General features: G+C 35.6%; 1 long non-coding RNA gene across 2 annotated transcripts; it reads left to right on the forward strand.

Moving 5' to 3' along the window:
- Positions 1-12,597: 12,597 nt before the first annotated feature.
- On the forward strand, positions 12,598-14,818 carry LOC145159152 (uncharacterized). Of its 2 annotated transcripts, XR_013737514.1 has the most exons (5): positions 12,598-13,001; positions 13,326-13,594; positions 13,704-13,934; positions 14,213-14,385; positions 14,485-14,818. It is a non-coding gene; the product is annotated as an uncharacterized LOC145159152 (long non-coding RNA). The 2 variants fall into 2 exon arrangements; XR_013737513.1 differs by having other exon boundaries at positions 12,601-13,594.
- Positions 14,819-16,156: the final 1,338 nt, after the last annotated feature.

The raw sequence follows: 16,156 nt of genomic DNA on the forward strand, positions 1-16,156 counted from the left end.
TTACAACAAATAAACTAGAAAAACAATTCCTAAGTTCACATGCAACCTACTTTGGATCTATGTTTTAACTATTGAACATACAACTTTGAATTGCAATACAAGAACCCTAGAGGAGAGAGGCTATTATCGAAAATAGTAAACTAGGGTTTAGGGTTTACATACCTTTCAATTGTTATAGCAAACAATTGATATTCCCTTGATCTTGATCTTGATCTTCTTGGAAGCTTAGCACCACAAATGTAATGCCTCTAATGGAATCACACCCAAGGACTAGCAAGAAGGAAAGTAGAAGAGAGAGGAGAGAGGGAGTATGCAAAATCTCGGCCAAGGTATTCTTCCAAAGAATCAGTACACAAAATGTGAGCCAGGAGGCTCCTTATATAGCTGAGGGATCTAGGGTTTAAGGGAAACCCTAGTTATCCTTTGCTTAGGGCCTAAGCAAACCCAAGGGCCTTATCCAAGCCCCTATGGACGAAATTATTAGGGTTTCCCCTAAAGATTTCGTCCACCCTCTTCCAAGGGGGTTCTAGAGCCTTCCACTCAACTATTAGATAATTGCAAACTAGTCCCTGCACCTTATAATTAATTCTTTTAACCCCAAAATCAATTCTGATTAATTTCTGGCTAACAATTAATTAAACATAATGATTTCTAATTAATATATTAATCCATTAACATATTAATAAATCATTTATATATATATATATATATATATATATATATATATATTAATTTATTAATCTTATAAATTAATATCTCTCCTTTCATAATTTCCTTGTCCAGTTGCTAGGTTGAGGGCAACCCAAAAGGACTGTGCTGCTGTCAATTCAAGTACATACCAATTATAGTTATGGGCTTAGACACCTAATCCAACAGTCTCCCACTTGGATAAGTCTGTAACTATAATTGCTAGTATGCCTTCTAAATTTGACCAGCAAATTGTAGCTTCCAAAAGCTGCTGCCGAACTCTGACCCAGTCAGTTACGTGTCCTAAGATAAGTGATCATATAACCCTTCGTTCTGCTTGATATCCCCAGACAAAAGACATGGAATGTAATCAATCTGTTTGTCCAGAATCTATGTTTCCCGATTCCTGATTTGTGATGATGTAGGACTTCTAATCGAACACATCAATTTAGTCCTGGCTGGGCCCAGCACATAAGTAAACACCAAATCATCGAGGGGCCCACAGATATCGCTTTTCCTGTTAGGGCAAAAGGAACGAATAAATGTTGACTCATATGCTTGTATCTTTTACTCATCAAATTATGCATGACAATACGTTTTATAACACCAAGTTACTGATGCGTTTTCGTATCACCAATGCACAACCGACTTGTAAATTACAACTCATATATCTTCGTTTCAAGATTATAAGATATTATCGTCTCAGTATTACTCGTGATGAATTCCATGAAGTAATACTCTGAGCGTGGGTTTATCCAATACTCAAATCTCAATTTCTGAGTACTCATGAACATTGCAGCAATTCTATTGCCATGTCTATCCTTAGACAATCTGCAATCCAATTCATGACAGTCTTAATTCACTACTTACTTCCAAGAGTACGAGCGACTGTGGAGTTTGAATAATCTCATTATTCAGGAAGTAAAACATGCAAAATATGAAACACAGTAATAAACAATTGACAAAAGGTAGTAGCCAAACTTATAAATAATACTTTATTATTTAATCACCAAAAGTCAATTACATTTACTTTGTTACAAGTTTCAAAAACTAATCTAACTACTAAAACTAATATCATCTTTCAGTCCTATGCTCCGAGCATGCTGAATATGCTTAGCCCTACTCAGACCCTTTGTGAGGGGATCTGCTGGGTTATCTTCAGATGACACCCTCTTTACTATAAGATGGCCTTCTTCAACTCTATGTCTAATGAAATGGTACTTTCTGTCGATATGTCTGGTCTTACCATGATCTCTCGGTTCCTTTGTCAAGGCAACCGCTCCTTCATTATCGCAGAAGAGTTCCATAGGCTCCTGGATGGTTGGAACAACTCCGAGATCCCCGATGAAGTTCCTCAACCAAGCTGCTTCTTTCGACGCTTCACTTGCTGCAATGTACTCTGATTCACAAGTAGAATCAGCCACCGTATTTTGCTTGGAACTCTTCCAAGTAACTGCTCCTCCATTCAGTAAAAATACCCAGCCCGACTGAGAACGGAAGTTATCTCTATCCGTCTGAAAGCTGGCATCACTGTAACCATCTACTCTCAAAGTATCACTGCCACCAAGCACAAGAACCCAGTCCTTTGTCCTTCGCAAATACTTGAGTATATTCTTAACTGCTATCCAATGAGCTCTACCTGGGTTTCCCTGATAGCGACTGACCATGCTCAAAGCAAATGCCACATCAGGGCGAGTACATGTCATAGCGTACATGATCGATCCGACAGCGGAAGCATAAGGTACACGACTCATATCATCTATTTCAACATCTGTACTCGGGCATTGAGTCTTACTCAATTTGGTATTGCTCTGGATAGGTAGCTCTCCCTTCTTGGAATTTTCCATACTAAACCTCTTTAGTACCTTATCCAAGTATGTGCTCTGACTAAGTCCAATTAGTCTCTTCTTTCTATCTCTCAATATTCTAATCCCAAGAATATAGGCAGCTTCTCCAAGGTCTTTCATTGCAAAACACTTTCCAAGCCAAGACTTAACCTCTTTCAAGGTTGGAACGTCGTTACCAATGAGTAATATGTCATCGACATATAACACCAGAAAAGTTACTATACTCCCACTAGCCTTGATATACACACAAAACTCATCTTCACTTCTAGAGAAACCAAACTCTTTGACTTTCTCATGGAAGCAAAGATTCCAACTGCGAGATGCTTGTTTCAATCCATAAATGGATTTCTCAAGCTTGCACACTCTATTGGGAAACTTTGCATCAACAAAACCCTCTGGCTGACTCATGTAAACATCTTCAGCCAACTTCCCATTAAGGAAAGCAGTTTTGACATCCATCTGCCAGATTTCATAATCATGAAAGGCAGCTATGGCGAGCAATATCCTAATAGATTTAATCTTAGCCACTGGCGAAAAAGTCTCATCATAGTCAACCCCTGGGGTTTGAGTAAAACCTTTTGCAACCAGTCGAGCCTTGAATGTATGCACATTCCCATCCATGTCTGTCTTCTTCTTGAAGATCCATTTGCACCCAACTGTCTTGCGACCTGGTGCACTATCAACCAAATTCCAAACTTGGTTGTCATACATGGACTTAATCTCGCTGTCCATTGCCTCTTTCCACTTGGAAGCCTCTGGGCCTGCCATTGCTTCCTTATAAGTGACTGGTTCATCTAAGTTTACCAGTGTTCTGTCACTTATGAATGTGTCACCATCTGAAGTAATATGAAAACCATACAACTCAGGTGGCACACTCACCCTAGTGGATCTTCTAAGAGGTAATGAGTTATCAATTGGTTCAACAGGAACTGTTTCCTCTGGTTGAGTGCTAGTGTCATCTAAGGTTCCTTCATTGGCTGACTCTTGAATTTCTTCAAGGTCAATAGTGCTCCCACTGTCCTCTTTGAATATGAGCTCTCTTTCAAGAAAGACTCCTCTTCGTGCTACAAAGACCACGTTCTCACTAGGCCTGTAGAACAAATATCCAAAAGACTGCTTTGGGTAACCAATGAAAACACATTTCTCACTTCTAGCTGCTAGCTTGTCGTGAGTCTCTCGTCTTACGAAAGCTTCACAACCCCAGACTTTAATATGTGCTAACGAGGGAACTTTCCCTGTCCACATTTCGTGAGGTGTTTTGGCAACCTTCTTTGTAGGGACAAGATTGAGGATGTGGGCGGCTGTCTCTAAGGCATACCCCCAGAAGTGAATAGGAAGCGAAGCCCGACTCATCATAGAACGAACCATGTCTAACAAGGTTCGATTGCGCCTCTCAGCTACACCATTTAACTGTGGTGTCCTAGGAGGAGTCAATTGTGAGACTATCCCACATTCTTTCAGATAGTCGTTAAACTCGATACTAAGATACTCCCCGCCTCTATCGGATCTAAGTATCTTTATCTTTCTGCCCAATTGATTTTCGACTTCATGTTTAAACTCTTTGAACTTTTCAAAAGTTTCTGACTTATGCTTGATCAAGTAGATATATCCATATCTGCTATAATCGTCAGTGAAAGTCACATAGAATCGATTAGCATCTCTTGTAGTTGATCTGAAGGGCCCACACACATCTGTGTGTATGAGATCCAACAGACCTTCACCTCTTTCACAAGACCCTGTGAATGGTGATTTTGTCATCTTTCCCAAAAGACAAGACTCACACATATCATCTGACTTTAGGTCAAATGATTCCAACACTCCATCCTTTTGGAGTTGGGCTATGCGTTTCTTGTTAATGTGTCCAAGACGACAATGCCACAAGCATGCCTTGTCTACACTATTAGACAAGTCAATATTAAGTACACTATTTCCTAGGCTATCAACACAAGTCACTGTTTCATACACACCATTACAAGGCAAAGCTTCAAACATAAAAACACCATTCTTATAAACAGAAATTGAACCATTCAAATCATTAAAAGAATATGTAAAACCTTGTCTGAACAATGCATGAAATGAAATAATGTTTCTCGTCATCTCAGACGAATAGCAACAATTTATTAAATCTAATCTAACATCATTACTAAGCAGAAGCTGATAAACTCCGATCTTGGTTACTGGTGAAGACTTTCTGTTTCCCATGATCAGGTTTATCCTTCCTCGCTCTATCTCCTCACTTTCCTTTAGACCCTGCAAATCAGAACAGATATGAAAACCACATCCTGTATCAAGGACCCATGAACGAGAAGATAATGAGTTATTAGCAGAAATAGTGTAAATACCTGCCGAAGATGGCTTCACTTTGCCATCCTTGATATCTTGCAGATACTGTGGGCAAGATCTCTTCCAATGCCCCTTTTGGTTGCAGTAAAAGCAAACTGCCTCTTTTGGATCAGAAACATGGGGAGTGGAACCATTGGGCTTAGCCTTTGGGCCATTACTAGATGACCCAGCTTGAGCCTTGCTCTTCCAGTTTTGCTTGGGAGGACCTTTCCTCTTTTTCCCCTTTCCTTGTCCAATAGCCAAAACAGGGGCACTAGCAGGTGTGGAGGGTATACTTTTACCTTTCATCCCTGTCTCAGCTGTCTGCAACAAGTTGTGCAATTGGGCCAAGGTTTGCTCAGTATTGTTCAAATGGTAAGTTAGAATAAACTGACCATAACATTCAGGAAGTGAGTTCAAGACCATGTCAATGGCCAATTCCTCATCAAAGTGAATATTGAGCTTGACCAAACGCTCTATGTAGCGTTGCATTCTTTGCACATGTGACACAACTGACTCCCCATCTTTCATCTTGCAAGCCATGAGTGACTTGACTACTTCGAACTTTTCTTGACGAGCTCGCTTATGGTACTTTTCCATAAGGTCCTTGTTCATCTCGAAAGGCCAGTAGTCCTCATAGTACCTCTGCAGTTCTGGGGACATAGTTGCCACCATGATGCATGCCACTTTGGTAGCATCATCGTAATGTTTCTTGTAGGCAGCAAGATCTTCAGGAGTAGCTTCATTCTCATCAAGCTCTTTGAGCTCCTTTTCAAGAACATATTCTTTGTTCTCGAAGCGAAGAGCCATCTTGATGTTGCGCATCCAATCGTTATAGTTTGAGCCATCCATAACGACTTTGGAGCATATATTGAGCAAAGAGAAGTTTTGGTTGGAGGAGGACGAAGCAGAAGTGTTTCCAGGAGTAGACATCTGAAAAGAAAGAAAGTTTTAGTTAGATTTCAAGATACCTTAATAGAATAACCCAAAGATATAGTATCAAGGTTAGGATCCAACTATGAAGATTCACAACTTAGAAATGGGATGCCGAGATCCAAGTGCAAATTTCATAAAGGTAGGTGAATGACGATTCACCAATTCCACCATTAGACGAAACAAACGAAGTGAAATTCCTAATTCTTTTGAGATACATTGAAACTATTCAATGGCATGTTTTATTCTCAGATTATGCTCTTCTATTTGTGACTGGGATGCCGAGGATCACAAACAAGATGTGAATAACCATGCAAATGTGCTTGGTAACCTCATTGTCTTTATCATTAACTATTGATGTGCTGGTAAACCACACACGCTCCATCAAAATGACAATTATGAGATACCCATTGCTACTCTTTATTAGTGCCTTTTAGTGTGCTGGTTAACCACACACGCTCCACTAACGACCAATAAAGCATAATGTGCAATTTCATAGATTAGCATACTTTTCACATTTTTCCTAAAGTAACTAGAGTTGGGATTTTGAAAATAATGTTCTAGTACTTTCTTTAATATCATTATACTTTTAATGAGAAGTAGTTGTCCTATCAAATCCGTTCTGCTAACGACCCTCCACTAATCAAGGAAGCGGTGGGTGAGAGTGAACACCCATTCAACTACCATTTTATAGGCAGTTTCCTTATACCCCCCTTATAGATTAGCTTCGTGAATGAGGCATACTAGCGATTTGACTGACCATGTTCTTATACATATATAATATTAAACTTTTAATTATAATATATATATATAAGGTGTGTTTTAAAACATTTTAAAACTTCAAGGGTTTATAAATTTCGAAATTTAAGCTATTAAATTTAAATTTAAATAAACCAATTAACTAGATTTAATATTTATCTTTTAATTAACTATTAATCAAATTATTAAATCTTGTAAGGATTATCTAATTAAATTAATCAATTAATTTAATCCTAATCCTTATCCCTCTAATTTCGAAAAATAGGGTAAGGATAATTATCCAATTAATCTAATTAAGTAACAATTATCCAAAAACAAGAAACCCTAGTTATCCTCTTAGCATATTTCGAAATTCATAAGGGAGGAGGCTAGGGTTTTCAAAACCCTAACCCTAATTTCGATTAGGGTTCTTTGGAGGCTAGGGTTTTCGAAAAAACCCTTTGATCCAAAACCCTAGAAATCAAAAGATTGGCCTTTAGGGTTTAATAGCTATAAACCCTAATTTGCAATTCAACAATTGTAGCAATTCAATTTAAAACAACAATGGCTCTGATACCACTGATGGGTTTTAGTTACAACAAATAAACTAGAAAAACAATTCCTAAGTTCACATGCAACCTACTTTGGATCTATGTTTTAACTATTGAACATACAACTTTGAATTGCAATACAAGAACCCTAGAGGAGAGAGGCTATTATCGAAAATAGTAAACTAGGGTTTAGGGTTTACATACCTTTCAATTGTTATAGCAAACAATTGATATTCCCTTGATCTTGATCTTGATCTTCTTGGAAGCTTAGCACCACAAATGTAATGCCTCTAATGGAATCACACCCAAGGACTAGCAAGAAGGAAAGTAGAAGAGAGAGGAGAGAGGGAGTATGCAAAATCTCGGCCAAGGTATTCTTCCAAAGAATCAGTACACAAAATGTGAGCCAGGAGGCTCCTTATATAGCTGAGGGATCTAGGGTTTAAGGGAAACCCTAGTTATCCTTTGCTTAGGGCCTAAGCAAACCCAAGGGCCTTATCCAAGCCCCTATGGACGAAATTATTAGGGTTTCCCCTAAAGATTTCGTCCACCCTCTTCCAAGGGGGTTCTAGAGCCTTCCACTCAACTATTAGATAATTGCAAACTAGTCCCTGCACCTTATAATTAATTCTTTTAACCCCAAAATCAATTCTGATTAATTTCTGGCTAACAATTAATTAAACATAATGATTTCTAATTAATATATTAATCCATTAACATATTAATAAATCATTTATATATATATATATATACATATATATATATTAATTTATTAATCTTATAAATTAATATCTCTCCTTTCATAATTTCCTTGTCCAGTTGCTAGGTTGAGGGCAACCCAAAAGGACTGTGCTGCTGTCAATTCAAGTACATACCAATTATAGTTATGGGCTTAGACACCTAATCCAACAATAGCTTCACTACAAAGACTCGAAATTGCAGAAATCCAACAAATGGTAAATTTAAAGTTAAGTACAGCGGTGTATCAATATGCTTATCAAACTGAGACGGTCAATCCTATTCCAACCCTTAGGCATTGGGAAATACCAGTTGAAAGTGTTGTGGTCTTACCTCCACGAAAATTCAATTGAACTGTATTGTATGGATCACAACGAATATTAGTTTGTATTCAGTTCTATGTTAACCGTAGTTGTAATGGTCTGTTGGCGTTCTTTACTTTTTAATAAAAAATGTTTACCTTTAAATAAATAATTGTATTCCCATAATTGTAATGTATGGATGACAACGACTAGACAAATAGCTCTGCGGACTGACAAACATTATTGCGGACTGACAAAAAGCTCTGCGGACTGACAACAGCTCTCTGCGGAGTGGAAGGGACTATATATAGTCATGGATGATCGTTGGATTTTTGGTATAAAGTTATAATTTTTTTTAAAATTTAAAATGAGTTCATCTTCAACTTTGTATATTTGCTCGTGCAACGAAGTTGATTGTTTCTATTGTGATCCGATCGACCCTTTTCTTGCCCCATCACCAAATTTAAGAGAGTCGTATATGTCGGAGGATAATTTGCAACAACTACAATGGGCTGAAGAACAAAAAAAAAGATAAAGACTCATCTCGAGCTCTCACTGAACGTCGTGACCTCATTGCGGCGGAGTGCAAAGAGGTTGAGGAAAGGATGACGATTACTAAAAAAAAATCAAAGATCATGAGGAATGGATAAAAAAAACGTAAGAAGAATATCAAACTGTCTGAAAAATGGCTTGCTGACAAGGATGCAGAAATGATAGAACTTGGTAGCCAAAAGGACCGTATGGAAGATAAAATAAGAATTAGGGACGACTACATAACAATGGAGAAAGAAAAGTATCCTTTGCAATTCCCTTAAGTTAATTACTATTGTTGTACATTTACTATATGTTTATGGTTTGTTGAATGTATTATCTTCGAGTATTAGTTATTATTCTACTAGTAATTATGCACTAATATAATCATAATATTACCCATCATCTTTAAAATAAACACACCATTTCAAATTACACAAATTAATGACCTCTAAAACAAAACATAATTAATTATAAATACAACATCAATCATTCAAATCAAACGTTGAACAATAGTATTCTCTCTGCGTCCCACTCGTCCAACGCGTCTCTTGTGTCCCGTGCGTCTCTAGCGTCTCATGAGTCCCTTCTGTCCCTTTCCCTTTCCCTTTTTTGTTACTACCTGATGTCGTACTACTTTTTGTAGCCTTTTTTTTTGTTTCTTTGGGACCAATGCCAGACAAGTCGCTGCATTATGTGTTGTACTATCACATCTACTACACCTTCTTACTATAGGTTCCTCACCTTGTGACGGGATACGATTTCTGTTTCTCGGTCTACCAGCTTGACGTGTATCCATTATCGGGGGTTTAACAACCATCATCTCAGCAAGAATCTCGCAATCATACGGTTCTGGAAGGTGGTAAACCGGCTCCTCATACGTACTTCGGTACGTTTCCATTTTGTAAGCATCTATAGCCAGATGTCTGAAGTTAGTTTTTTTCAAGTGCTTCAAGACCATTATGACATGACCACAAGGCAACCCAGTTCCTTCCCAATATTTGCATGTACAAGTCTCTTGCCTCAGATCAACTATGCCACCATGTTTGAAATCATGAACTTGATATATTGCATCTGAAACACCAGAAACGGACCATCCTGTCGTACGCTCTTCATTTTTACTAACTACTTTTTCAGCCCACTCGGTAAGCACTGTTGAACGTTTCCCTGTAAAGAAGATATATATAATTAACTTATTATTCGACCTAATTAAAGTCCAAATTAAATTCATACCTCCTTCGATGCGACACTTATTACACCATTCCTGTGAAAGACGACGGAAGAACTCACGAAGGGGTATTATAGGCATCTTCCTTGCATCTACAGATAAAGCATTCATGGACTCTGCACTGTTCGAGGTCATGTAATCGTACCGTTTCGACAGCGAATATGCTCTAGTCCACTTAGTACGGGGAATTTAACTTAGATTCGTTGCTACTTGCGGCCTAGTAGAACTAAATCTATACCACAATTCTTCAAAAACATTTCTTTTGTAAGCTTTCACAAGCCTCCAAAACAACACTTTTGTTTTATCATTTTTCCCAAACCTGTGTACTATGTTTCCTAGTAGATGAAAAGCACACAAGCCATGATGAGCATGTGGGAAAACATTTTCAATACTAACCCGAATTTCATCGGCCCTATCAGTTACAAAAGTCAATTCTTGACAATCACCAACACATTCATACAACTTTTCAAGAAACCATGTCCAAGTAAGACCACTCTTTTTTTTGCATATTCCGTGCACAAGGGGCAGTATCTGGTTGTTCCCATCCATAGCTACTGCATGCAATATGGTTCCCTTAAAATCACCCTTCAAATGGGCACCATCCATAATTATAACTTTCCGACAAAAATGTTTGAACGCTCGTATATGTAATATATTAAAATGGAACACATAAACACTCTATAATTTGTTTAAAAAAATTATATATTAAATAACAACAAGTTTTTTGTATTTATCGTGCTCCCAATGGCATAAAAACAACACTCGAAACAATCTTTAGAATCTGTTTGAATATATGCCACTGTACCGGGATTATGCCTCTTCAAATTGTGAAAATAAATAGGAAGTTTGGAAAAACATTCTTCAGAGGATCCCAACAACAGTTCCATAACATATTGTTTTGCACGCCAAGCTTGTTTGTAATCTACATTGATTTCCAGCAAAGCATTCAAATCCCTTGATATTTCATTAGGCCTCCAAACATTGGAACGAGTTTTTCCCATAATCTCATGCAATATAGTACCCATCACTTTTTTATTAGCATGCTTATGATTAGGGTGTATCTGTAATGACGAACATGTGTGCACGTTGTTGAAAGTCCTGATTTCAAATTTATCAGTGGGATCAAGGCGTTTTGCATATAAACGCCAACTACAGTTCTCAATTTCACAATATACCTCATAACGTTTTTGTTAGAATGTTTGGTCTTAAACTGAAACTTTTCTCTGGTTGCTTTAAGACTCAAAGCAAATATTAGTTGTTGTTTGTTATCATATGTTTGACGAACAAACATATCATCATTTGGACCTAAACTGTGAAATGGTCCGGATTCAACAATAGGATCAGGACAATCAGGTATGGGAGGCATACCGTAAAATATGTCTGAAGCTTTTTTCCCGTGTGTGAACTCATCTTCTGACCATCCTTCATTTGACTCTTCATCGTCTAACAAAGTTTTGTCAGTCAGTCTTCCAAACTCATATAAATTTTTTTCTTCAACCGTATTCACTGCCACAGTTTCTTCTTCTTGACACTCTTCAACATTATCAGATACAACGTTTTCAACATTGTATGGTACAATCTTGTCAACCGCTTCTGTCTATTCGACCAATCCCTGAAACACCTCTAAATACAAATGCACAATCTCCTTCGTTTCAGAAATTACATTTCTGAGTTGATGAACATCTGCTTCGTCTAAAATATTCATAACATACCCATGAACCGGGTGTTGAAATGATAATGATATATTACTATTGAACACATTAGCCTTAATTTTGACCAAATCAAACAATATTCGACGATCAAAATTTGGCGGAAGCAGTAAACCTAAGTTGTTAAACTTTGGTCTAATGTAGGTGTTAATCTCATTACTTATCTGCCAAAAAACCCCAGTACATAAAATAACAAAACTCATACTTTTTTTTTTGTGAAAATGAAATGAATAAGAACTGATCTATTTTGTAGAGATGATCTACCAAATCGACCTAAAAAATGAAAAACAACAGTTTTTATAAAAAAAACCCTCTAAAAACCGTTGCAACCACCACTTCCGCGGAGACATTAATCTCTCCGCGGAGCTCCTTGTCACCTTCTCCGCGGAGGTATTTATGAAGGCCAAACGACTCGTTCCGCGGAGGTATTAATGTATCCGCAGAGGGCGTACGCGGAACATTCTTTTATCCATTCAAAAATCAGAATTGTAGCTTGTTCGCGGAGATGACGTCATTCCGCGGAGGTCCTCCGCGGAATGTATGTCTATATCTGGAAAAATCTTTTTTTATGACTAAATTTAGAAATTGACCCTCATTTTTTGTCTATTTGTGGTATTTTCCCGTTATATAAAGCATAGTGTGTGTTTTTTAAATTTTAAGAGGTACAAAATATAATACATTATATACAATCATATTATGCTTGTTATACTTATTGTTTACTGGACAAAGAATTTATAACGTTTCCTTTTAATTAACTAAAAAACAAACTTTACGTTTTATTAATTATCTTTACTGTTACTATTATATAAAGCATATTGTGTTTTTTGAATTTTAAGAGTTACAAAATATAATACATTATATACAATCATATTATGCTTGTTATAGTTATTGTTTACTGGACAGAGAATTTATAACGTTTCCTGTTAATCGACTAAAAAACAAACTGTACGTTTTATTAATTAAAAAAATTAAATAATAATATCATTTCTTCTGTTTGTCTGTAACCTCACATTTGTCTTTTGATCCAATACCCATAAACCCTAATAGGAGAGGTGTCGTCACTTCGCTCATCCTCATATCTCCCACACCATGACACCAAAATTGCATCCGGCCGCCTTCTCCACAATCTCTCTTTCCTCTCATCAATTTTCTAGCAACGAACCCCCAACAGAATCGTGAACATCCACCGACGGAAAGGGATTGTGGGGCTCAACGGTTCTTCATCTGTTTCTTTATATGAACATACAAGTTCATCCAGATTGGAGAGTATTTTTTTCACATTTATCGATTTCTTGGATTAGCTTTTGATTTTGATTTCTATCAGTTTTTGAAGTTCAAGCCTATCGATTTCTCGCATCTCGATCCTGCCCCCCACCTACCGGTGTCGACGCATGTTTGTTCTTCAGATTGATCAAGTAAGCATGTCCTTCTCCTCTCTGTAATTGGAACTTCGATTTTATGATTATGGCTTCGTGATTTTTTTATTCATTCAAAGTTGTAAAGGAGATACTTATATAATATAAAACCAATTAGTTGATTTTGCGTTTAAATTCAATGGTGCTGAACGATTTAGGCATTATCGGCCATTACCAATGATAAAAAAAACTTCTTGATTCTATGGCTTATGATAAAAAAAAACTCATTGCTTCCATGGCTTATTGTTTCTATTGACTATTTGAAAAAGGAACAATGTTTATAAACTCTTTACTTGATCCACCACCATTCTTCCATCAATACAGATCAACAGTTTGGGTTTTTTGGACTTAACTAGCTTTAGATTGTCTTGTGCATATGTTTGTATATACGTGCAAAGGTATCATACATCACTGAAGGTACATGAATTTGATGGTCATGAAAGTAAATTGTTTATACTGAGTTTTAGTATTAATGAAATACATTTATTTTTAATTTTTTCATGCACAAATATGCTTGGAGAGGTGTATGAGGCTGTGAGTGATCCAGAAAAGCTTGAAGCTTAAGAGAAATGAAGTTAGCCTTGACTGTTCAGGTTGATTTATTTGTATTTACTTTGTCAACTGATAATTAATTGACATTTTGGCTGTAATTTTTCTGAATTTTAACAAGTTTACTCAAATGATTGTAATTCTTTTGTTCAGGTTTGTGATGTAGGTGATGGCATTAATTTGGATTTTTTGAGATTTTTGTTACAAAACATGCTTGCAAAGGTATCCCGCCAAGGTATGCAAAAAAACCACTAACAATATTTTATGTCAACATTTTTGACAAAAATGGAGGTTGTTCGTGAGAGTCCCAGATGAGTGGGCACCTATGGAATCCAAACAATACACATCAGGGGCATCAATACAGGAAATCATCTTCTAATTTGGGTAAAACCAGATTTATATACATTTTTTGTTTTGGTTTTATCAAAAAATCATATTTTATCATGGGCAAAACTGTCTTTTCACTTCTCTTTCTCATAGACAGGTAGATATAGTGAGGACTGATCCCTAAACTGAGTTTTTCTTTGTCGTTCTAAGTTTACACCAATCATTACCAAAATCCTTACAAACTTTATTACTAAAACTTATTTCATATATATATATATATATATATATATATATATATATATATATATATATATATATTTTATTTGGGATTTCAGGATGAACTCCATGATCTTTTTAGCAAATCTGCATTGAGTGGTATTATATTATGCTGGTTTTGGGCAACAAAGTTGACAAGGCTGTTGCTCTCTTTAAACAAGCTTTGACAAGATGTTGTTGTGTGTGGTAGTGCTTCTACCTTCAATCAACTTATGTGTTATGCTTATCCCAGGTTATTACTTTGGAGTTTGAGTTAATCTTACTTTGTTAATTAAATATATTTAAATGTTAAAGCTTTAAATCTCTGAATTTTGAACGTTGTGCTGTGAAGTTTTAGGTAAAGTGGGTTGACTTATCTCCTCGTGAGAAGTATCTGGTTACTTAAAGAAGGCATGAGACAAGAAATCTGCATGATAGTCATGTAAGGATATAATTATATGCTGAAAATGAAAGCAAGATGTTATACCTTGCATTTAGTTCTTGATTGGATGAAATGCAAAAATAACAATGTACTTTACATATTAGAGTATTTGGTTGTTGCCCCACTTTAAGAAGAGAAATCCATTTGTAGGAGGTGACCCCTAATATTGAAGATTTTAGTTTGGTTATGTTTGTACTTCATGCTTTTCTTTGTTATATCTTATTATATACTATGTAACTGTAAATGACCAGCTTCCCCCGATGTTTTTTTTTTTTTTTTGGTTCTAAAAAACTTATTTGAGGCAAATATATTTTGTTCAATTGTTTTAATTTAATGCAACATAGACGGCCCTTCTAAGATGTCATTTCCTATGCATCAGTGTAGAACTTTTTAGCGGGCCTAATGTTATTACAAGTATGAGGAATTATGTTTGATTCATTTGTGCTTTTAAAGTGGTGGACTCTTACAATGTCACTTACAAAATTAACTATTCAAAATAATTGTTAATTTCTTTGACTTATTATGCATTTCTAAAATCAATGTTGTGGAAGGTACTGAAATTTTGAATAAACAACTAACATGGATTTAATTTAAGATGATTTGTTTTCTTGAATTTTCATTTTAATCATATAAAAGAAAAAAAAATCTATATACGCTTTTCTAATATATATTTTAAAAAAGTTATGTCTAACTTTTATTTTTCCACATGTATTTTTAAACCAAAATAGAAATGCACACTTAATTTTTCCACAAAATAACAACCTACTTATAGAATTTTCCCAAAACAACATAATATTTATAACTTTTATCCCAAAACAAAATTCTTTGAATTTCACCCAAAATAACAAAATTCTATTAATATTAATCTAAAAACAGAAACATACCATTCGTTTTAAACCAATAAATTTTGTTTTTATCTCTAACCCAAAACTGAAACATATTTTTATTTTTAACCCAAAATAGTTTATAGGAAAAAACTCTTCATGCCCAAAAACCAACCATTAACAATTTGTATTTGTTTTGTATTCCTTAAATTATAAAATGTTACCGACCACTTAACATTTTATTATCATTTTAGTGGGTTATAAACTATTTTGACTCAATTAGTCAAAAGTAATCATTAAGTACTAAACCAAAAACAACTTTAGATATATTATTATTGTAAATTTATAGTTTTTATTTTTATTAAACTATCATACTTCAAAATAAATGTTATTGTAATATGTACAAGTTTATTTTTTCTATAAAAAATTATACATCTTAAACTTTATTATTGAAAATTATGATACATGTTAAATTTGTCAATCATCAGCAATGAAAAAATTAAAAAATCTTGGTTTTTTAAGTAAATCGTTTTTGCTGAATAATATGAAGTGTAATCAAACCAACATGGTTGTTGGATCCGTTGGCCATTTGAGTATGAAACTATTCACGCCGAAATGATTCGAATCGTCGTCTCAAAAATATTGGTTGTTGCAAAACTGACAGATAACAATATAGATTTGTCATGTGTTCGTTATAATATAACATGCTTCTAAGTGGAACTAATTTCTGAAAAAGTTATTTGCACCGCCGCTTGCCG

This window comes from Lactuca virosa, chromosome 2 (assembly GCF_052849685.1).
Source record: "Lactuca virosa cultivar CGN04683 chromosome 2, Lactuca_virosa_CGN04683_v6, whole genome shotgun sequence".
NCBI classification, from domain to species: Eukaryota; Viridiplantae; Streptophyta; class Magnoliopsida; order Asterales; family Asteraceae; genus Lactuca; species Lactuca virosa.